This window comes from Equus asinus, chromosome 21 (assembly GCF_041296235.1).
Source record: "Equus asinus isolate D_3611 breed Donkey chromosome 21, EquAss-T2T_v2, whole genome shotgun sequence".
Lineage (NCBI taxonomy): Eukaryota > Metazoa > Chordata > Mammalia > Perissodactyla > Equidae > Equus > Equus asinus.
In genome coordinates this window covers 35459168-35484871 of record NC_091810.1, presented here as the reverse complement: position 1 = coordinate 35484871, position 25704 = coordinate 35459168, and the positions used below count along the sequence as shown (strand labels likewise).

Sequence of the window (25704 nt, the reverse complement as noted above, 5' to 3'; positions counted from 1 at the left end):
CAGGGAAATATGGGCCCACCAAGAGTTGCTACAATGTTGGAAATGGATGTGGAGATGCGGGCCAAACAGGAGAGTCAGATTTACTTTAAAATACAGCAGGAGTAAAGCTGAAACTTCCATCACCAATACCATCATCATCATCAGTATTTTACTTATGATAATTATTCAATAGTACCTGCCATTTTGCTTAGTGATTACTATAAGCCAAAAGTATTCTGTACTGATGCAGATCATGTTTAAAGCACTGTGCTGGTATTCCAGTCCACCACCCCCATTTTGGTTAACACAAATCCAATTCTATCTCCAATCTTCTGGAAACCTATACTGGCCCCAACCCATAGAATAAAAGCTAACCACCTTAGTTTAGCATTCAAGGTCCCTTAAAAATCTATCCTGGCTCTACTCTCCAACCCCAAAGCTGATGCATCTCACCCTAATGCAACCCTAGGAAGGGTAACTACTTGTTTTCCCTTTGAAAGATGAGAAAGATGAGACTCAGAGAGGTTAAGTAACTGCTAAAAGTCACTCGGCTAAGAAGTGCTTGGAGCAATGTCCCAGGTCAGTCCAAGTTTAAAGTCCTGGATCTTGGTCTCCCCCTGCTACTGCCTTTTGTAAACTTTTAAGGCCAAGAGGGCATGCCTTTTGAATTCTGGAAGATATTTCACCTCTTCTTTGGCAAGAATAAAACCTAAAAAAAACTGGACTCCCTGGGCCAAGAAAAAATAAAAGTCCCAGAGAGCCCCCTTTGAACCTGTCACCTCAGACCAGCTCTTTCTTTGATTCATGTAGGATTTTAGCTATAATTTCAGGTGGACCTTGGCAATAGTGAGTGGGGCATTCATGGGAAATAATCCATTTGACTCCATTGAGATTGGCCCCTAGCATGCTCACATCACTGCCCAGGACAGCAAATCATCTCCCGAGGAGGAAGCCAAAAAGCAATTATTTGATATACTTTACATACTGTTAAAATGATTTTTGCATGTGAATTATGGAAGCAGAGGACGATAAAATCCACACTGCGGGTCTGAAGTAGGCCTCCCCTCAAGGGTGTAGAGATGTATTAGCCAAAAGAGCTGCCCAGGTGTCTTTTTTAGCAGCCACATGGGAAAGATTTGGCAAGAGGAGTTCCCCCAAGCAACGCTGCTATCATTTCCCTATGTGGAGCTCATCAGAGGACTAGATAAGCCTGATTCTGATAAGACGCAGAAAAGGTGTGTCTAAGTTAGGAACTCCAAGAAGAAGTGGGCGGGGGCGGTGGTGAATGACTCATGTTGAAGGGAAAGTGATTTTCAATTTTGAATAATTATATTAGGTCATTCATTGTGCGGAATGGAGCGTGTGTAGTACGAGCAGCGTTCCTGCTCAGAGGGTTCTCAAAGTCTGAGTGTGAGGAGACAGAAAGCCTGTAATCAGAAGCCTGAAGCACCCAGCTCTCCATGAAGAGAACTGGAGTAGAGCCTGCCCCAGGTAACAGGGCTCTGAGTGTGCAGGTGCCTGAGTCCCCATTTCCCAACATCACCATCCAATTACCATGGTTACCATCTAACGCCGAGTCTTCTAAGCTTCAAGGGAGTGGGAAAAGAGGAATTAAAAGCAAAGGGAAACAAAAAAGCCACTTTACAGGACCCTAAAAAATGTGACTTAAAGAGATATTTGAACCCACATCCAAAAGAAGCTTGTGTCTCACGTGGGGGTGGGAGACTGGCTTTTCCTTTGAAGCAGCCAGAAAAATTCCTGACCACTCTCAGATTCTGAGCTACACCACCTCTCCTTTCATTTGTGCTTGTGGTAGATTTTCTTAGAAGCACTCTCAGTGTTGCCGGGAAATGCCACTGGGAACAGGAAAATGAGGACTTTGAGGGTGACGTCACCATCCTTTTGTCTATCTCCACTCATATATATGAAAATGGGCTTCTTTTGAACCAATCTAGCCTTTTTTGGGACTAGATCCTCTGAATGAATTACTTTGGGAAGGGCCTGTGAAAACTGAAATTTGCATTTGCCTGTAGGGGGTAGTTTGGCAAATCTAGCAATTCTGTAGCCACTCCTGAACATTCAGTGTATCTCAAGCAGATGCATGTGTGTGATCCTTGGTAAGGATTATGAGATGAATTCACAGGTTTTACGTAATATGCTGACCAATTCATGTCTCCTGCTATGAAAATTTCTTAGGGAGAGAAACTGTATCCTAACACAACTTGGGGTTTTTGCTCATCTGTCCGGTGCAATAATACATCTCAGGGAGGTTTGGTCCCCACCTCAAACGTAAATAGCAGTTCTTGATACTCGATTGAAGGAGAAAAGAGAAAAGAAGACACCTTCATTATATTTCACTTGATTGCATTACCACCATTCTATCTCAAACAGTAATAGTGGTTGTTGTTCTGCCTCCCCCCACCCCCCCAGCTCCTCAAAATGGATGGAAAATGAAGTCTCATTTAATCTATCAGCTGTGCATGGTATAACAATATTAAGTCATACGTTTTGGAGTTTGAATAGCTAGAGGCAGTTTTGACATCAAATTCAACTGGCCACACAGAACTTATTTTCTCTGTGGTAGGTATGAGTCTTGTCCTGCATTTTGGTGGTTGGTGTTAATTTTTTTTGTTTTCTTTTTTTTTTTTTTTTAAAGATTGGCACCTGGGCTAACAACTGTTGCCAATCTTTTTTTTTTTTTTTTCTGCTTTATCTCCCCAACGCCCCTGTACACAGTTGTATATCTTAGTTGCATGTCCTTCTAGTTGTGGGATGTGGGACACCGCCTCAACATGGGCTGACGAGTGGTGCCATGTCCACGCCCAAGATCCGAACCCTGGGCAGCCGCAGCGGAGCGCGCAATCTTAACCACTCGGCCATGGAGCCGGCCCCAGTGTTTATTTTTTTTAAGTGCAAACATCATGGCCCCAACATCAAACAGAATTAATTCAATTTGGCTTTGAAATTTTTTTCTTAAAATATAACATCCTTTTCCCTCAACATATTTGTGGAGTGCTTCCTATGTGTTGGATTGTTCTGGGCCCTGGAGATGCAACAGTGGATAGACAAAAGGCCCTGGCCTTCATGGGACTATACACCTGTGCTGACCAGAATCCTAACACCAGGACTGCAGTTGTACCCAGAGCTAACTCACAATTATTAACCTTAATCATGGGGTAAGATAACAGGAAATTCCAGTGAATAAATAAGCCTAGAAAAGATTTCCTTGGTTGTAGGATATGCTATGTATTCTTTCTCTCGACTTTCTAATTGGTTTTTAATATGCATGAGGCTACAAACTGACAGAGATGATCTAATTTAGACCTTGGAATCTGGAGTCTACCTGTCCTGGGAGGACATCCCCAGTCCACACTCGCTCTGTAACCTTGAGCAGGTTTACTCCAGTCTGCTAATTCTCAGTTTCTTCATTTGTACTTTTTAATGGGGACAATAAGAATACTTTCCTCAAGGCAGTATTGTAAAATTAAATGAGATAATATAGGGAAATCATTTGGCCTCGATCAGTGTTTTTCAACCTTTTTTTCATTATCCCTCCCACCCGTGAGCTTTTTTGGGTTTTTTCCCCCAATCCATCCCCCTCAATGAATTATTTTTTGAGAAATAAGAAAAGTCTTTATTAATTAATTTAAAATAACAATAGTAAACCCATTGCATGATAACATAAAGAACATATTTTTATGAAAAATAACTATATTCTCCAAAACAAAAAATTTATTGAGAAGCATGGAATTGCTTTACATTTTTTGCAAATGTCTGGCAAAGAAACTTTTATACTCTGTTATATTAAAATCCATTGGTCTGTCTTGCACAATAGAATGGATCTATTATCCTGCATGTTTGTTTAGGTACTGCAGGCATATCTATACTTACTCATAAAAAGAGTAAAATTTTTTTCACACCCACCCCCCGCCCCCACCCCAAGAACCAATGTTTGCCCCCTTAGGGATGACATCACTCCCCACTGAGCAGGCAAGGCCTAAGGTCTGGCACATAGTGCTTGCTAAATCCTAGAAAATATAATTGTAATAAGAAAAATAAAATAAATATAAGACTAGGGAAGGATGCAAAGTCTGGTGAAAAGATGACAAGAAGCACATCAGCCCTGACACCCAAGAAGCCAAAGCCAGAATCCAGTGGCACAGGAGGCAGCACGTGGCGGGGGGGTGGGGGGCTTTGAGCCTGAATCAAGACTACCGTCTTGCTGATGAGAAAAAAGGCAAGACCCAGAGCAGCCAGGCAGCTGGACAAGCAGCGATTACAACTCTTAACCAGTCAGCTAAGGCCACCCATCACTTGCATGTGCAAAGAAGGACTAAGACAACACCAAAGTGCTCCAGGATAGATACCTTTGCACACAGTTCTCCTTGCCTGAAAAATCCTCTTTAGATCTTTCTCTCCATCCATGTCCTACCCCTCCATCAAGTCCACCACAAGTCCCACTTCCTTCATAAAGTCTTTTCCAGCACAAAGTCTTATCCAGCCTTCAGTCATCAGACAAACCTAAATTGAAGGACATGCTACAAAATAACTGACCACAGCTCTTCCTCAAAAATGTCAAAGTCCTAAAAGACAAGGAAAGACTGAGGAACTGTCTCAGACTGGGGGAGACATGACAACTAAACGCAATGTGGGATGCTAGACTGGATCCTGAAACAGAAAAAGGACATTAGTGGAAAAAAATGGTGAAATCCAAATAGTCCTTCATTTAGTTAATAGTATTGTGCCAATGTTAATTTCCTGGTTTTGATCACTGTACGATGGTTATGTAAGATGTTAACATAAGGAGAAGCTGGGTGGAGAATATATGGGAACTCTCCATACCCTTTTTGCAACTTTTCTCCAAGTCTAAATTATTTTGAAATAAAAAGTTAAAAAAATAAACCCACATGGTAATTTGCTCACTCATTCTTGCAATAAGTGTGTCGTGAAGGCTTATCCTATGGCTAGGTCCTTCCAGAAGCTTAGGAATCAGCAATGAACCAAACAGATGAAAATCCCTAACATACAGATATCATTATATTCTAGAGATTTTGCTCCTCCTCAGAATAGCTATGGGGAAATACCTACGGGCCTTGTCTACTATTGCCATGCCACATTTCATATGCTCTTGTCATGTCCCCATAGCAGGAGTGTAAGTTGCTCATGGGTAGAGTATGGCTGATGTTCTCTGCCTTTCATTCAAGGGAATGGATGGGAAGGGAGAGCTCTTAAGTCCATTGCCTGGCATGTAACACATGCTTAGAATAGTGTTTGGTTCTAGAGTAAATCTTTGATGAGTGAAAAGAGGTGCCATTTAAGAAAATATGAAAGCCCTTGACACAGAGCCTAGCACAAAATCGGTGTTCAATTAACATGTTTCTTGCCTAGAATACAAGAATGATCAGTTGTTGGTCCCCTTAAACTCTCAAATGCTAAATTTTATGACGTCACACTGAATTCTTTGACAAGTAAGAGTGTATGTGTGTTTGTGTGTGTGTTAGAGAAAGATTGTATGAGAGTTTAGTGAATTCTTTTTGGAGATAGTGAGAAAGTGAAACAGAGACCTGAACTAATACATCCTGATGGATCCTAACACTTTAAAAAATAAATTAAGCTGAGACTTAAAAGATTTCAATAACTTGCTTTAAAAGACAAGGATAAGCAAAAGGGAAACACCAAGAGTCCTCTGTCCTACTTTGCCAGACTTTAACTACTCACACATAAATTAAAACAAAACCGGTCAGATGGCTCTAAAAATGCAGTGTGCTTTTGTGAATCATTTTTCTTGGCAAAGACCTCCCTGCTCATCCCATACCTGAACCACCTGACATATTTACTCACTACCTGCAATGATATCTCTAAGTTCAGAGTCCGTTCTGTCATGTATTCCATATACCTGGTCCTCTTCCAGAGTTCACTCTATTAGTGAATGTTACTTCCATCCATCCCATTCTAGAAGCCAGAATGTCAGCAATCATCCTGAATAACCCCTTCCCTGCAGCTCTAAGTTCTGAAAAATGTTCCTCCTAAATGTATTTCACATCCATCCACTACTATATCTACTGCCAATATTCTCATCCACCATGATCTTTAGCCTGGAGAACTCTACAGCATCCAAACTGGCTTCCCTACCTATAATCCATTCTGCTCACAGCAGGCAGAGAGTTTTTAAAAAAGAGTAAATCTGATTATGTCATTCACCAGCTTAAGTCTCCAAAGAACAAAATCCTTAATGTGACCTGAAAGGACATGTATGGTCTGGTTCCTGCCAAGCTCTTCAGCATCATCTCTCAGCACATGAGTCTAGCTCTTTTTGCTCTATCCACACTGGCCTTCATTCACTGTTTGAAAACATATCATTCTTTGACCACCCAGGACAGGTCTCTACCAAATCACCCCCATTCCACCGACTCATCCTTTGTATCTCAGATTGAAAAGCACCTTCTCAGAAAAGCCCTCCAACAACCCCCAGACTCAGTGAGTTGGTGGCCTCCAAGATGACCATTAATGATGCCCACTTCCTGGTATTCAGACTCTTGTGTATTCGCCACCCACAGTGCACCAGTGTGACCAAGAGAATGTAGAAGTGATGGTATATGTCACTTTCAAGGTTAGGTTATAAGACATAACCACTTCTATCTTGGTCATGTGTACACTCCCTGCTCCCTCTTGGACTATTTGCTCTAGGGAAAGCCAGCTGTCATGTGAGCAGGCCAGAACTGAAGCCTCCTGCCCAGAGCCATGTAAGCAATCTTCAAAGTACACTCTTCAGCCTCAGTCAACCTTTAGGATGACTGGAGCCCCAACCAACAGCTTGGCTGCATCCTCATCAGAATCCTTGAACCAGGACCACCCAGTTATACCACTCCTAGATTCCTAACCCTCAGAAACTGTGTGAGATTACTTGTTTCTGGTTTTAAATTGCTAAGTTAGAAGGTAATTTCCTTTTTTTTCCTCCCCAAATCCCCTTAGTATATAGTTGTATATTTTTTTTAGTTGTGGGTCCCTCTAGATGTGGCATGTGGGACGCCGCCTCAGCGTGGCCTGATGACCTGTGCCATGTTGGTGCCCAGGATCCAAACTGGCAAAACCCTGGGCTGCCTAAACGGAGCACGTGAACTTAACCACTTGGCCACGGGGCCTTAGGGGGTAATTTCTTATACAGCAATAGATAATGAATACAGTTCGTTAAACGTTACTGTCATACCCTCTCCAAAGAATCTACCTTATTCCTCTCCTTCCTTCTGCATATCCTATTTAGTAATTATATATTTATTGAAGTAAATTGATCAATGTCAGTCTCCCCATCAGTTTTGTCTGTCCATCTCACCATGGTATTTCCAGAACTTTGCACCAGGCACAAAGTGGACCCTCAAAAACAAGAGGTGATTTAAATTTTCATAGACTAACACCTAAAAGGCTTTTGTTCAATAACATAATCACCTTGCTAAATTTGCTTTTGGCAGGAAGTCACCATACGTAATATGAGCCATAAAATTAGTCAGTAATTAATATGAGATGGTCATGTAGACAAGTCCCCCAACCACAGCCTCATTCACCATTAATGTCACTCTGCAGCATGCCTTCAACAGGGAACACCTGGTGCCAAACCCAAGAGTCTATTAATAACAATAAAATAGCATCTGATCCAGGTCACCAGATTGTAGTCTCTCTCCTGTCACTGTCTTGCAGATCTATGGAAGTCCAGGACACTAATAGGCTTTCTCACCCTTGAAGGATAATTATCATTGTTCTCCACATTAAATATAATGTCATCCTAAGAACTAGAGGTGGATGCTGTCAAAGCCCAATCAGGAAACCAAGTGCCCCTGTTTGTGTCTAATAGTTTCTATTCTGAATTGGTTGATTTTCATTCTTCACAGTTGACAACCATTTTGTTGGCCTCCCCTCTGTAACATTAAGACTGTTGGTCACAAGTGGAATCATTTTCTAAGTAAAATACAGCCTTAGTACCACGAAGAGATTTGACAGACCCTCAACACACAGTGTTATTCAAAGCTGGTGACAGATTTTATTTTCTCCTTGCATCATTCCCTCTGAGCCACTTCTCCAAATTCAATTCTTGTGGTTAGAGAAAGCCCACCTTTCACTTTCAAGAAACAAAGGAACAAAGGGTTGGCCATCACTTCCAATGGGTTGACTGTAGAAGCAAGAGTTATCGAGCCTTGCTTGAATATACATTTTCAATGGGAATGCTTGCTTAAAAGAAAATCAGATTTAGGACCCCATCCTGATATATTCAGTCAGAATTTCCAGAGGAGCCTAAGAATCTGCATTTTAAACCTGTAACTCGAGAAATGGACTACATTACCAGACATAAAAGCTCATATGTGACCTAAAATCACTTCCACTACAATGGGCTATGAGCTCACATATGCACATATTTGCTCTAATACAAATGATAGAAAACTGAGGAGAACAATTAACTTTCCAAAGCAAAAAACTTTAGGAACTTCATTCTCACATACTACTACGCTGCTAGATTAGGCTTCTCACAAAGCAACGGAAAGGATGAAATTATACACACCCCGCACACTCGATAGCTCAAATCCTTTTCAGAATAGGTGGGACTAAAAAATAAAGTCATGTAACAATAAAGATAATAATACTCATCTTGGAGTTCACTTTCCTCAGTGAACTCACAAATAAGGAACCAACTTTAATATCTCCTTAAGACTATCTCCTTCAGAAGGGGAGCATTTGAGGGAAATTACCAGAAGATTTTTTTATGCCACTTATTACTATAAAAAACAAATCGTGTTCCAAAGCAGAGGACTGAATAATCTTTACACTTTTCTTAGCCCTTCTTTCTTATTCTATCAGGGGTCATAAAGAAGCAGCTGTTTTTTACCCCACCCCAACTTCCAACATACTTTGAACAATGCTTTCTGAAAATCTGAGGAACACTTCCATGTGATCGGCTGATTATACAATGTTTTCAGTTTCCAAAATGTAAATTATCTATGTGAAAATATTTGTCTACATTGTGCTTTACATTTTTAAATTTACTTTTACTTTAATTTTTTTTCCCTTTGCTCTCTGTTGAAATATCTCTAATATTCCTGTGGTGCTTGCTTAGTGTATGCCAGGTGCCACACTATGTGATTAATTGGTTCTTTTACTCTACCCCAAACCCTCACAAAGAAGGGAGTTTTCCCTTTTTCTACATCAGAAAATAGAGGCTCAAAGAGTTTAGAAAACATGTCTAAGTTCACATGGCCCAATGGTGATGAACAAGAATTTAAAACAAATTTGAATGATCTAGCAATCCCATTTCTGGGTATATATCCAAAAGAAATGAAATGAATATCCCAAAGAGACATCTTCACTTCCATGTTTATTGCAGCATTATTCACAATAGCCAAAATATGCACGGGCGCACACACACACACCATACACACACAATGGAATATTATTCAGCCATAAAAAGGAAGGAAATTCTGCCATTTGCAACATGGATGAAACTGGAGAACTTTATGCTAAATGAAATAAGCCAAACACAAAAAGACAAAAAGTATATGATCTCATCTATATGTGGATTCTAAAAAAGTCAAGCTCATAGAAGCAGAGAGCAGAACAGTGGTTGCCAGGGGCTGAGGGGTGGGCAAAATGAGGAGATGTTAGTCAAAGGGTACAAACTTTCAGTTATAAAATGAGTAAGTTCTGGGGATCTAATGTACAGCATGGTGACTATACTTAATAAAACTGTATTGTATACTTGAAATTTGGTAAGAGAGTAGGTCTTTTTTAAATATTCTCACCACACACACACAAAGGTAACTATGTGAGGTGATGGCTGTGTTAATTAACTTGATTGTGGTCATCATTTCAAAATGTATATGTATATTAAATCATCACATGGTACACCTTAAATATATACAATTTTTATTTGTCAATTATACCTCAGTAAAGCTGGAAAAAAGTAAAAATAAAACAAATCTGACTTCAAAGCTTTTTTTGGCAAAATACAAAACTCCATATATATAGAATAAAAATAGTTAATATCTTCCCATTGTAGCATTAAAAATACTGGTTTAAGACAAATATATAGGGATTCTCTGGCACATGTCAGTGTTGACGTTTTTTACTTCAGAGAAAGGGACACATTATTGCCACTACATCAGTCTCAAATTACAAGTGTCCATTAGGATGGTGCAAGGGAAAATGTACTCCTATCACCTATTCTATCCTTTAATAAGGAGAGACTAGAACTGCTAGAGCAAATTCTAAAGACAGCTTTGGAGGCTAAAGAAGCCAGTCACCTGCAATTAATTTAATAGGATTAGAGGAAAAGTGAATTGTTTCCTATCCCCCATGTTACCAGATATGGAAAGATGGACACATAAAAGAAACAGCACTGCGAAGGAAAAAGCAAAGACACCAAGTGAAACCCATGTGCTACAAAGCCACAGTGATGAGTTGTGCCCACGCGGGAGAGTTTCCTGCTGTGGTACCCACTAAAGACAGGAGAGCCACGTGGCAAATCTTCAAACCCTTGCTAAGTCTGGGATGAAGACCGCTCGCTGATTAATCCAGGTGGGAAGTGCTAAAATTGCTGATCTGAGCATCAAAGAAGGTGATCCATGAAGATAAATTTTTGCATCAGTACAAATGAAGCCCACTTTTTGAAAATGCTCAAGCCAGTACATCTGCCTCCAGGAATTCTTATCAACACAACACAACCAGAATGGCAGATATGTAAAGAAAAGATAAAAACAAGCTGTTCAAGGCACCGTCAAGCTGTCAAGTGTTAGAGCTAGTGCTTTCCCTATTTTTTTTAACGGACTCTGTACCTGAAGGTGTTATGGAGACTTTGTACCTCTAGGTGGAAAAAGCTTTTACGGATCTTCAAACACTGCTACGAAAACTTGGAATATATAACAATGATATTTTTTTCTATCAACAGCTTTTCCCTCTGTGGCAGAGCTTTGAGTTATGGAGAACAGATCATGTTACTGAAGTATTTTGAGAGCTTTTTTTCCCTTCCATACTGGTATTTGCTCCCTCATCCTCAGCACTAGGGTACCCAGTGAGAGTATCTATGGCCGAGACAAATGAAAAATAAAGACACTAGCCAGACTAAGGTGGAGGATACTAGCAAAGGTTTAAGCCCTAAGGAACTGTCCATAAACTAAGAAGAATTCAAAAAATTCTACTTTACATATTTTTACAAAGGAAAAAACTACCACACAGAAAAAATCTAAACTCAAGAGGCAAAATTCAAGGATGTGCTTGGTTTGAGGTCAAAGGACCCTGAGATGCTCAAGAACAAGCTCTGGGGGGGGTCCATTAACCCCCTGAAATCATAGGTGAATTTTAGGAATATGCCCTCATGGGCAGTGTTTATTCAAGAGGGTTGATTGATTTTATCCTACTATAAAAGACACCTGACACCCCTCAACATTAAGAATTAAGTTCTGGTTTCCTCTAGAAAAGACCCAGAATCTTAGGATATTCAAACTGACAGGGCCTTTACACATAATGTATATCAATTCTCTCATTCTACACATGAGAAAACTGCGACACATAAATGTGATGTTTACTACCTTCACTTAAAAAAGATAAAATATGAGTTACTCACTTTTTAAATCAAGCCACTGCTATACAAAACTTTAGTAATACATTTAGACAGACTCAGTTAAAACACCCCTGAGCAGATATACCCACCTCAACTGTAACAAGCAATTCGTGTGTATTTAACATATTTTCTAGAAAATAAAACTGTAAAGCATACCATGTTTAACCAAATCTAAGGTAACAATTCTAATTTATGAATCAATAAGGCAGAAAAAATACTGCCAAGCGAATGACAACATGCCCTTGATAGCAGAATGCATTTCAATTTCTGAAATGTTAAAAAACTACGCATCTTAGATTTGATGAAATATGATATTGCAAAAAAGTAATGCCTTGATTTATATGGCTCGTGAAAGAATCGAATGTGGTAAACTTCCTTTTGTAATAATTAATAGGTAAGAAAGACCCTATGCAACATCTCATACAGTAAAAGTCCTCTTCCCAACACGTTTGAGAACAGCGTACAATGAGTTAATCAAAAGAGTTGCACAAAAGAAGAAATTATATAAAATCATTCGTGCATACTTAAAGTATCTTATTTGAACACACAGTGTTCATTCTTTCACCCATCTTTTAAAGTAGACTGAGAACTTTTTTGAACCTCTGTTCCCTGTTTAGGATTCTAGAGGGTCTTTCTTGATATAAACTATACTTCTAATTTAGAGTCTATAATTTCCAACATGGGTTCATTTGAAATGAAGTGATAATGTAAAGACACTTGCAAAGCAATGCGAACGCTTTAGAATTTTTTATGACTTCTCTTTCTAGTTTACAGTCCTTCCTACACCTAATGTAACAACAATTTTTAAGCAACCAACCTTTATCAAGTCTTCCTAAAGAATTCAAATAAGTTTTCAAGGAAACAGCAGCTCTCTCTTTTTTCTCCTCTTATATTTCATGGGTTTATGTAATATTTAGTTAAATTACATTATTAGTAACAATATAATAGCTATAAGGAGGCTTGGGAGTAAACAACAGACTATTGGAAAGCACGTTAACTCATAGTGGGAAGAGCAGCTTTCCAGGTGGCACCTACTGATTCTTGCCTCCAAGTATTCAAGCTCCTGTGTAGGCCCCCTTTCCACATTAAATAGGGTTGACCTAATATTGCAGAAACGATGGAGTGTGATTTCTGAGGTTAGGTCATAAAAGACATTACAACTTTCAATTGGCTCGCTCTGTCATCTTTCACTCAAGGGAAGCCAGCTGCCCTGTCATAAAGTCACTTAAGCATCGCTACAGAGAAGTCCACATGGCCTCCTGCCAACAACCAGCACGAACGAACCAGGCATATGAATGAGTCACCTTGGAAGTAGATCATCCCCGAGTCAAGCCTTTTGAAGCCCACAGCAACCTGGGCTGACATCTACTGAGATCTCATGAGACGCCCAGGCCTAGAACCACCCAGCTAGGGCCACTTTAAGATTCCTGATCTACAGAAACCATATGAGGTAACTCATTGTTTTAAACCACTAAGTTTGGGGATAGTTTGTCACATGGAAGTGATAACTAATACAGAAGCCTACTAGCCAATGTGGGCAGTCAGCAAGCTGAGGGCATCTTTCAGAATGGAGAACAAGTTGGTTAAGTGGAGGTTCGTTAAGAGAGGTTCTCTGGATTTCTGTACTACTGAAGGCTACCAAATATCCCTTTATATGTGAGGCTGTTGTCTCCTTTCCTAATTCCCCAGTGAGGTATTAAACCAAAGATGACTAATAAGTTAAGGGAGTATGATAATGGCACCAGTAAGCAACAGGGTTGGGCTAAAGAAAAGTGAGCCCTGTACACAAATGCAAGTTGGAAGGAAGTAGGTATGGGAAAAATCACACCTACCCTGTACTTGCAGCCTTCGTGATGGCAAACCAGGGCCCACAGCCAGACATGCCACCTTAACACCTACAAGTGGCTTCCAGCCAAGAACCTCAATCCCATCTGCTTTCCTCTCTTGTACCACATCACACCCCAAAGGTCTACAACAGGGAGCGATCAGCCCTTGGAATAGTCAGGCTCGAAGGAGTGGGTCTCTGAAGCCCATATACAAATCCGTTTCATAACAAAACAAAATCAGGGGCAGAATTAACAAGGAAAAAGTGATCCAGAAAATACCTACATTTCAAAACATCCAATCCAGTCTATCTTCGTAAGGAAAGAAAATCAATTAGCAGAAACTATTGACATTTTATTGAAATCCCCGTTTTATGAAATACAAAAGTAGGCTAACTATTTTATAAGCATGCGTTAGGTGAAGCAGGCTTTTAAGACCTCAAAATTCACAGAAGGGCAAGGGTGAGTTCTGACTGGCAAAAACAGAAATAGATGCCATGGTTCTCACGTGTCCTGAATATACTTTATTTCTTATACTTACAAAGGCAATATTATCATTACAATTCCACAGATAAGGAAACAGGTCATCAAGATGAAGAATTTAACCAAAATCACATAGTCAGCCTGACTTCAGTGCACCTATTTTTTCTGCTAGACATCACGAAGGGGCAGCCGATGCATAGATGCATCTCTCCTTGACCTTTCTCCCTTTGGCACTGGTCAGAGCAGAGGCATTGGAGCTGCTCTCTCTAGGATGGTGGTGGATGCCCTCTATCTGCCAACTTCACCAGGTGAAAGGAGGGTAGAGAGGTTGCAAGGAGAACTGAAGTAGAAAATCAGAGCTGAACTCCAGCTCAAAATGAGGAGCCTAATTTTGGTAAAAACACAGATAATTCACCCTTTAGTTTCTTGGCCTCTGGAACTGAAATCACTCAGCCAGCACAGAAGGTAGAATCAAGAATTGAATTCAAAACTCAGCCCTGCCTCTTATAAGCTGTGTGATGTTAGGTAAGTCAGATGAGACCAACATCACCGGGTTGTCATAAAGATTAAATGAGAATGTATATAAAGTAGTTGTAAACAGCAAGCACCCATTACACAGATGGTACTGATCACTAATATTATTGGTGCTTATGTGCATAAGTTTTATAATCATTCCAACCTGGATATGAACTCAGACTCAGCCACTTACTAGCTGGGTAATCTTGGGCGAAGTACTCCACTTCCCTAAGACTCAATGTTTTCATCAGTAAAATGGGGTTAACAATAGTGCCATCTCATTGGGTTGTTATAAGGAGTTGTTATAAATTCAAGACAAATATTGCTAACAACTAATGGTTACTGAATGCTTACTTATATCAGACCATTATGCCAAGCCTTTATATTCATATTCTTTATCACGGTGATAAGCCTTCATAGTCCTTATCTTCTCACCTAATAAGGTAGATACTAGTGGCACTCGGGAAGTACTTAATAAATGCAGCTTCCAGCAACAGCACACATGATAAGTAAACACTCCTCCAAGTGGAGGCTGGGCTCCGGGTGAATAAAATGTTGGCCTTTGATGGACAAATGGACCGCACAGCTCCTGCATTTACCCTTTTCCATTCCTTCCCTCCGATCAAAACCTCCTTCCTGACTAGGTCATTAAAAACCAATTGGAATAAAGTGCAGGGCTGGCAAGTAACCTCATGAATTCTGGACCAGCTCCCCTGCCTTACACAAGGCTACAAAAATAGGTAACAAATCTTTTAAGAAAAAAAAAAAGGCAGAACAAATCTATTTTAAAAATTCCTTCCTTCCTTTTACATCACAATGTGCTTCACAACGGCCCTGATTTCGATATTTCCACTGCCATATTCTGCCCCTGCTTCTGGCCTCCTTCCACATCGAATTCTGATTTTTCTTGTTCGCTGAATAGATCTAACCAAGGCAAAGAGACAATTAGATGGCATAAAAATGAATGAAATTTTTTAAAAAATCCCTTATAAATAACTGTCTACAGAAATCTTGAAATAACTGTGGATAAGAATTGTCATTCAATTTACAATACTAACAACATGAAGACCAAAATTTAAAAAATTGTGGGCCATGCAATGGCTATTCCAGAGTCCCCTGGGAAATTAAAAACAGTCACAGCCTCGCCTCATGTTCAATAGTAACTTAAAGATTTATTTGCTTAACATTTTGATGGCCTAACAGTATTTCTAACCTTCAGCTGAGGTCTTTAGCAGAGGGAATACTTGTCAAAACTGCTCTTAGATGCCCTCACTAATGTTTTATCATCATTAAATGCCTGTGAGAGAATAAGTTTACCAGTCCCTCACTGCCAATCAACTCATCAATGGCAGAAACACAGCATGTTTCCAAAGGCTTCAGTCCAAGTGGGACAACTTAAAAACAGAGATGAGCCAGCAGGGAAGTACTGGTTCCCCAGAGCACATAAAAACGATAGACCTTCAGTCAAGGCCAGCGCAAGTGCCAAGATATTGTGGAGATTGTCCAGTTCTTCCTAAACCTGGATAGGCACCAACACAAGCCCACATGCACATGTGCATACATGCAGACACATACACACATGTGCGTGCACAGCAATTCATTAACAGGTTAAACACATCTCTAGTGACAAATGAGCAAGAAAAAAGCGTGCAAGATGTAAGACACCTTTTTCTCTTTTTTCTTATTATCAGATGCTGTGACCCATATCACATGCAGGCTACCTGGTAGTAGAAAATAAACATTTTTATTAATGGCCTATCATATCATTCCTTGCTGTTAAACCACAATATAGCGTGCCAGTACCAATTAGAAAATATGTAGGAACACTCGTGGACAAAAAGTATTTCACAAGACTAGAAGTAGTTTAAAAAAAAAGCACGCAGTGGCCATTTGCATTCATGATTGTTAGGTCAAAGAGTTTGGGTTGATTTAACATCTCAGATCCTCATCTTCTTTGGCCTGACAATGTGGTTCAGTTTGGGCAAGACTATTCTCCTTAAGAAACATTTATGGAACAAGTGGGGCATGCAGCAACTAAGAGAAAGTCTGTCACACAGTGGATTCAGAGGGAGCCCTTGCCAATTATGTGGCAGTTATAGGAACTCGAAGAGAAAAATGTCAGAACATTTTAAGTAGAAAGAAAAATAAAAAGCAATTTTGGTTATTATAGGCACACGTGTTACATATTGACATATAGCATCTATATACATACAGAAAAAAGACAGGAGGAATGTAAACCTCAGGTCATTAACAGTGACTAAGTAGTGGGGTTCACAGTGATTTTTATTTCCCCCATTTTGCTGCTCTGTATTTTGTTTCCCCAGTTAACACAAATGATCTCGGCGATAGTTACCTTAACTGCAAACAGCAGCAAAGGCAAAAGTACACACTTCATACTAATAACCTGGGGAAATGTGTTTCCAGAGTTATCCAAGGCTTTGGCTAATGAGACATGTTAACTCAGAGGTCAGTTTTCTCAAGTCAATGTTACTGGATTTTTGTTGGTTTGTTTTGGAATGTCGATCATATGCTGGTGCTCAAGAGTTTAGGCATTTAGCAAAATCAACCCAAAGTATCAGATAGATAGATTTAATTAGCAGTGCTTCTCTAAAAGCAGGCAAAATGGACAGCACCTCTGAGATGTCAGAAGAGGACCAGGAGGCTTATGACTTTTTTTTTTTTTTTTTGAGGAAGATTAACCCTGAGTTAACTGCTGCCAATACTCCTCTTTTTGCTGAGGAAGACTGGGCCTGAGCTAACATCTGTGCCCATCTTCCTCTACTTTATATTTGGGACACCTGCCACAGCATGGCTTTGCCAAGCGGTGCCATGTCCGCACCAGGGATCTGGACCGGTGAACCCGGGGCCGCCGAAGTGGAACATGCATACTTAACCACTGTGCCACCCGGCTGGCCCCAGCTTATGACTTTTGAGGCTTCTAGTACAAACTGTCCAAAAATGGTTATAAAAATTGTGGTTTATCTTTAGACATATTAAGATAAAATATTAAAAAAATACTATATCACAAATTAAAATCTTGCAAATGTATCTACACAGCTATATTTCAACCTTCATTTGGAGATAACACCAAAAGCTGAATTTGAGGCCATTCCTGCTCCCTCCACAGCCACCTTGACTGTGCAAAGTGTGAAAAGGAATGCCCTGCCCCTCTCCAAAGAAGAGAAAATGCCTCTACAGAAGGGCAGCTACTAAAATTAAAAAACTAAAAATTTTAAATGTGCTACTACTAAAAGCATTTGGTGGAAAGGTCTATAATTGTGTCCTTCACCATTTCATCAAATCTAACTGACTAATTAAAGAAGGAGAGGAGGAGGAAGCAGCAAGCACTCTTCATACACTACCGTAACATGTCCCACTGGTATGTTATATTCACGTTTAACTGAGGCTGAACACGACTCTAGCAAATCTCTTTAACAACTAAACATTTCCTTCAAAGGGATGTCTGGATATAAATCCTGACATCAGCATCCATGTCAACACCAACACAGAAACCTTTAAAAACACCATCCTAAGGAAACCTATTTACCAGGAAAAAGACACAACCAGAGGGACAATTAACGTGAAAGACTACCACAGGGCCAAACATCCACCTAAGACCAACTCTTTATAAATTCTTCACACATCTGGATGAGTGGCAGGCAAGTGTACCTTTCAGTAGCGAAGCAGGAAGTGTTTCACCATCTCATTCCCCCTCCCCCCGCTCCCCAGTTCAGATCCCAAGCTTTGCAGCAACAAAAATAAAATAATTTTTGACTGGGAAAACACGCGTTTTTTTTTTTCCTTTTGGTGGTTCACAGTAGCTTAGAGAAGCCTTGTTATATCCAACCAAGCAATCCGGGTGAAGCCATGTTACGGTTTCTTAGGTAAATCCTTAACCATAATCAAGTCAGGGCACAGAATGGAGTCATGTCTGTGAAACGCGGAGTCAGGGAGCCACCGCGCATGAGCAGGGAGCTCTGACTTGATCGCCCGTGCTCCGCTCAGGTTGGGTGATTTGCCAATAGATTTAATTTCTCCAGCAGCGTACTGGATAATAGGGACCGCACAACTCAGGTCTGAAATATATTCATTCATTCTGCTCCTGTTTAGCACCTGCTTTGGGCAAAACTCTGTGCAAGGTGCTATATATTGGTTCCCAAGAGAGAAGAACCACTGCCAAGTTTGCATTTGGATTTTAATCACAGTGAGTAAGAAATATAAGTGCAGGATGCCTTGAAAAGTCTCTGATAATGCTCCATCAATTTCACTTATAGAATGAGCCAAGCCTTTAAGTAGGAGGGCTGTCCAATTAGTGTGAGTTCCAGGGTTACTTTATCCTTGGCGCTTCCAAGCTTTCTAGGACCTATAGCAATGAGTTAACAATATCCATGTGTAATTTTATTATTCATATAAGGCAACTGACACAAAATGGCAGCCCATGTGCTAAATCCAGCCAGCGGAGAAATTTTTTGTCTGGCTCACACAGTGCTTTCAGTTGTTTTTTAAAATTAGTTGCCAAGCAACCCAAGTGTCCAGGGATGGATGACTGGATAAACAAAATGTGGACTATACATTCAATGGAATATTATTCAGCCTTAAAAAGGAGGAAACTTCTGACACACGCTACCATATGGATGAACTTTGAAGACAATATGCTAAGTGAAATAAGCCTAACACAAAAACACAAATATTGTATGATTCCATTTATATGAGGCACCTTGACAGTAGTCAAATTCATAGAGACAGAACGTAGAGTGGTGGTTGCCAAGGGCTGTGGGGAGGGGGAAATTGAGAGTTGTATAATGGGTGGAGAGTTTCAGTTGTGCAAGATGAAAAGAGTTCTAGAGATTGATCTACAATGGTGTGAGTGTATTTCACACTGCTGTACATTCAGTGTGAATGTAATATGACTGAAGTGTACGCTTAATGATTAAGATGGTAAATTTTATGTTACATGTATTTTAACACCATTAAAAATAATTAGTTGCCAATAGTTAGAAATTGGGATAAGTCACAGAAAAAAAATCCAGACTTCTAGCTTGTCTTAAACAAAGGAGATGATCTGGCAACACGGGGCCCGCACTGCTGCCTAGCATGGATGGCTGGAGCAGAGTAACGATGTTCCCTTTATGTGCTCCAGGGCTCCCAAGTCCCTACCATCCCTGCTGTCAATCTGCATTGTATGTTTCATTTATTTATGTCAGGAGTTCCCAATAGGGGCTGTGCAGAGTGCTTGTGTGTATGAATTATGACTCCTAGACCCAGTTCTAGCCAGAGCACCTTATCAAAACCCATAAGAGCTGGGTGTGCCCAGAGAAGCACACCACATCTTATCAGGACGAGTATATTGGGGTTGCCTGATTTACGAACTCACAAAGCCTAAAACTACATGGACGGAAGTAAGAGAGCCAGTATGTGCAAGAGCTCTAACTAAGACCGATATATTGGCACTCACTAAAGATGAAAAGCCCTGAGCTCAATGGCACGCACTCACACCGCAGGGATGAATGCAGCCCTCCACTCTCCTAGCACCGGAAGGTCCAGTCTCTGAGCAGAGGTGCTGGACCTTGCTCTGGCCAGAGCCCTCATCTCAGAGTCAATTCAGAGTGATGGCCTCAATGGCCACTGGCAACACAAAGATCCTTCTCCTTCTCTGTGGTGACTAATGGGCCCCTACAGACACCCACCTACAGACAATATCCTGTAGCCTGCTAACCCCCAGCCCCAAGGAATGTGTGTGTGGCATGTATTAATAGGAAGATTTAGCTTAGGAAGATTCATTTTATGTTGGACAAACTTTTGTTGAATTGAATATTTCTATAATAATAAAAGTCACTTGGAAAGGTTACTTCGGAGCAGTTTCCGTATTACTTTACATCTAATCACAGGGCGTGAATATAAAGTGGTTTGCAGGTCTTAGACCCTATAGATTTGACAGAAGGGCAATGCCTACCTAGCCTGGCCTTCCTCCTCCAGCAGGAAGCCGTTAGACAAAGTGTGGATATGATTTTTGTGGTCACATGATGAAGGGTGGGCGATACTAACATTTAACATCCTGGGGCAGGGATGTTAAATGATCTCCGATACTTGTGACAGTGTCACGCAATGGAACGGTGCTACACAAATGGTCAATAAGGTCTTCAAATTAAAGAAAGAGAAAATCACGCTGGCACCTGTAGGCCTTTCAACATGTGAGCCAGGATATGGAACTAGTACACCGATGTCAGGATACCAGAGCTCAAGTCCAATGCCAGGCTGCTCATATGAACACCTTGCATCTACCTGCAAGCCTATAACCCTTCTGAACCTCAGTTTCAACATCTGTAAAATGAGGCTAGTGACCCCCGCCTGCCTTCAACGTTTTCTGGAGGTTCAGATAAAACATGCACATCACAGAGTTTTTTTTTTTTTTTTTTTTTTGGATACCAGACAAACAAGAAGTCCCTGGTCTTTTTATTATATTCAGTGAGATTTGAGAACATCAGAAGTACAAAATAACCAGTGTTCTGATTTACTCTCTTCCCTAAGTACCTTTGTCTTTCCGTTCTTATTTGTCTGTTCAATACCTATAATATTATACATACAATAGCTGTTTATTAATTGCAACTCCATCCTCTGTACACAGTATTTCTGGTGCCGTTGAGCTCTATCAAACACCTCACATATTAGTTTGATGTATACAAGAATACACAAACACTAAAGGAAGTGCTTAACGTTAGTGAAAAAAGGAAACTCGAATAATAGCAGTTCACTGAAAATTCAGAAAAAGACATCACAGAGTTTTTTAACTGTAAAGCAAAGGACACATTTAAAGTTTATTAAAAAAATAAACTGTGGAAATAACCCAAATGTCTATCAATGGAATGGATAAAAAAAAAGTGATATATTTTTCAGGCCACCAAAAGGAAAGAAATTCTGACACATGCTGGAAAGGATGAACCTTGAAAACATTATGCTAAGTGGAATAAGCGAGATAGAAAGGACAAGTATTATATAATTTCACTTATATACCTTGAATAGTCAAATTCACAGAGATAGAAAGGAGAAAGGTAGTTACCAGCAGCTGGGGGAAAGAGGGAACATGGAAGTGTTTAATGAGCACATAGTGTCAGTTTGGGAAGATGAAAAAGTTCCATAGATAGATGCTGGTAGTGGCTGCACAACAGTGTGAACGTACTTGCAACTGAATCGTACACTTAAAAATGATTAAAGTGCTAAATTTCATTATGTATATTTAACCACAATCTAAAAAGTTAAAAAAATAAGCTTCCTCATTTACAAAAGTGAATATATATATATGTTCATTGTGTAATCAGAAAATGCAGACAAGTAAAAGAAAATATAAATCCTTCCACAACTCAGACACAACCACTCTCATTATTTTGATTGATATCATTCGAGGATTTTTTCTTTTAAGGATCCTTTAAGGTTAAAAATGTTCAAGAAAACATTATCAGGTGAATGTTGACTCCTATACTATTTTTACTGAAATAGTTGGGACAAGGCAAGGAGGAATTTGCAGCATTAGAAGCAGGGTGAGGGGCAATACACCCTTCTCAACAGCTAGGTGAGCTCTGTTCATTTCTGTAATGCTTCTTAAGGAATACATGTTTAATCAGATCAGATTATAAATACAACAGTGAAAGAAAAACGTTATAAATTGATTAGAAATGAAGAGTTGTACTAAAAAATAAGGAATACCAAACATCAGGAAATATTCTCTATCTGTAAAGCTTCTAAATCAGATCAAACACACTGAAATGTTTACAAATGAAATTATATGATGTCCAGGATGTGCTTCAAAATAATCCAGTGGCGGGGGAGTCCACTGGAACGGAGGCACAGACGAAACGAGATTGGCCAAGAGTTGATCATTGGTATAACTAAGTGATGGGTCTATCTAGATTTTACCATTCTTTCTAGTTTGGGGCGGGGGGGGGGGGGTGGGTGGCAGGACAGAATAAGTCAAAAATAGAAACAGAATAAGCAATGCATAGAGACTAAACAACTATTTTTCCCACTACCCCACTCTATTTCTAGCTGTCTAGTTGTTTTAAGTCTCAAAAAACTCAATGGTCCAAGAGAATACGAAAATTAAAAAAAAAAAGCCAGCAAAACCAAATTATCAACTATTGAATAATAAATTCAATGCTGCCATCTGTATCTGTAGAAAAGTGGGTTTAAATGTTTTTAAGAATCAGATGCATTTACTGATTTTGTTACCTTGAAGAGAGCAGGCAGAAAGGTCATCTCTTTTTCCAGAAACCTATAAACCAGTTTGCTCTTTATTGTTTTTCATTAAAATTTTAAACAGGAAATATGTTCCGGCAAATGAAAAACCCAAATGCACCTGCCCACATTAGGGATTAATTGCTTGGAAAATTCCATTATAAAAATTGCAGTGGTTGAAACTAAGGGGCATTTTTTTCTCCTTTACTCAACTGTATGCGAGTTACTTTGTATAACTTTCTATCAAGGCAATACAAATATATAATAGAAATTTTCCCTCAAATTTTGTATTTTGGAAAACATAGATGAAAGTAAGTGTTCTTTAAATGGTTTTTAAAATTATGAATACATATAATGAAGGCATATCATGCAAAGAAAATTGTGTAGTGTTATTTTGAATCGCTAGCTAAAATTTCAGAAGACTTTTTTTTTAAGGTATGCTTCTTTTTTTCTTTTCTTTTTTTTGATGAGGGAGATTGGCCCTGAGCTAACATCTGTTGCCAATCTTCCTCTTTTTTTCTTTTTTCTCCCCAAAGCCGCAGTACATAGTTGTAGGTCATTCTAGTTCTTCTCTGTGGGATGCTGCCACAGCACCACAGCTTAATGAGCAGTGTGTAGGTCCCGGCCCAGGATCCAAACTGGGGGCCCCTGGGCTGCTGAAGCAGAGCGTGCAAACTTAACCACTATGCCACGGGACTGGCCCCCAAGAAGACTTTATTAATTAGACCTCTCTACTTAATAAGTTTAATAAATGTACCTTGCAAAAGCACATAATGATTACTAGGATATACCATAGGATTATGAAAAAAAAAGCCATAACCAACCAACTTTTTAAAGTAATTCTTAGGGTTCTTTCTTACATATCGTAGATCAAAGAATACAGCAAAGTGTATTCGGATTTCAAAAGGCATTTGGTAGGGTTTTCTTATTATATCCTTGATAAGGGAAGAGCCATAGGTGACTGGACACCTACATTCAAAGAGTATTGACTGATGGATCAATTTTGAGAGATGTCACCAATCTCCATAGTTGACTGCCTTCCCATTCAGTGATGTGTGTATATCTTAAACGAAAATACAAATAGCATGCTGATCAAAAATAGCTCTAAGATAGTGCTGATAATTTGATACATAAAAGGAGTATTTAAAATCATTTTGAAAGGGGCCTGCCCTGTGGCACAGCGGTGCGCATGTTCTGCTTCTCGGTGGCCTGGGGTTCGCCAGTTCAGATCCCAGGTGTGGACATGGCACCGCTTGGCATACCATGCTGTGGTAGGCGTCCCACATATAAAGTAGAGGAAGATGGGCAGAGATGTTAGCTCAGGGCCAGTCTTCCTCGGCAAAAATAGGAGGATTGGCAGTAGTTAGCTCAGGGCTAATCTTTCTCAATAAAATAAAATAAAATAATAAAAATAAATAAATAAATAAATAAAATCATTTTGTCAGTTTAGACAAATGTAGCCAACCTCACAAAAAAGATTAAAAAATAAAAGTCCTATTCTTTGGGTGGGTAAAAAGAAAAAATATAGTACACATGCAAGAATGAAAAAGAAACACTGAGGAGAAAAGGAAAGGAAGGAATTATCCTTTAACAGAGAAGTAATGTGAAAAACAAGGAAGGAACTCATCCTATTTAATTTTGACTGACAAGAATGAGGCAGATCAGATTGGTTTATAATACTGATCTCTTAATATGTAGTAGGCACCATTCTCCTTACCTTACAAGTAACATCTCATCAATGCCACTCTACAAAGAGGATACCATCATTATCCCATCTTTATAGATAAGCAAATTAAGACTGAGAGAGGTTAAACAATGGTCCAGGGTCACATGACTTTAAATGAAGAGAGCTGGATTTGCATCCCAGGCTAAGAAAGCAGGTCATGCAAACATCAGAAGCTAAGAACAAGCTAAAGGTGTCAGAGAGAGAGAAGGAAAGCCAATGTGCATGGGATGAAATCAGGGGAAGTTGGACAACCAGCTGGGGAGTTACTGCTGACCACTCCAGTGGAGGAGTGAAGACTACAAGGCCACGAACATAACCACTCCTTCAGAGTGGTTAAGCAGAGGAAGGAACACCTGTCAAACATGGAGACAGGGCTTAGGCATTGAATGTCAAGTTGAACCTGGAGTTCTTTGATCCTATAAATAGTAGCAGCATTAGTAGTAGTAGAGGAGAGGAGCACTTACTGAAAATGCTCTATATGCTCGTTTCTTTATATTATTCTTTATCCTTATAAAAATATTGTTCATTAGGTCTTATGTCCATTTTAAACACAGAGAAATCAAAGGCCCATAGCAAGTCAGTCAACAGGACCAGGATTCAAGGTCAAATCCGTCTAGTTAGAAAAACCCATGACTACTGCACTACTTTCCCTCCAAAAGGGGCAACCAGACGATAGGAACATTTGTTTTGATCAGCAGTTTTAGGAAGGATGAAACTCTGGCCAAAACCAGACTGTTCTTCTCCAACTTACACAGTTCCCAGAGGTTTAGCCTATCCATGAATTTCAATTTAGGCTTGCACATTTTTTCACAATTAAAAACAAAACCACACATGTTACAGATACAAGAAGGAAAAGTTAACTGTCCTATCCCATCCTCCAATCACATGCCCAAAATAACCAATGTTAACATCCTGGTGGTATGTTCACTCCTTTCATACAAAACTATATAAACATAGCCAAAGGGTTTGTTTTTTCTCATCAGAGTTGAACTGTACATATTGCACAATATCTCACATGAAAATTGATATAAAAACTCTAAATAAAATATTAACAAATCAAATCCAACAATAAATAAAAAGGATAATAAATCATGACCAAGTAGAGTTTATCCCAGTAAGACAAGATTGGTTTAACATCAGAAAAATCTATCAATATAATTTGCCATAGTTAATAAACTTAAAAAGAAATACCGTATGATCCTCTCAATAGACACACAAAAAGCATTTGACAAATTCCAACATCAATTTCTGATTAAAACAACTCTCAGCAAACTATAAACAGTACGGAACTTCTTCAACCTGATAAAGGGAATCTATGAGACACCGAGAGCTAACATCATCCTTAATAG

General features: G+C 39.6%; 1 protein-coding gene and 1 long non-coding RNA gene across 34 annotated transcripts in view; one reads left to right on the top strand and one right to left on the bottom strand.

Moving 5' to 3' along the window:
• The window catches only part of MAGI1 (membrane associated guanylate kinase, WW and PDZ domain containing 1), a 598403-nt gene that overhangs the window by 161990 nt on the left and 410709 nt on the right, over positions 1 to 25704 (bottom strand). The gene's annotated exons all lie outside the window — the stretch shown is intronic.
• LOC139041463 (uncharacterized) overlaps positions 1 to 25704 on the top strand; it is a 37984-nt gene that overhangs the window by 6775 nt on the left and 5505 nt on the right. The window lies entirely within an intron of this gene.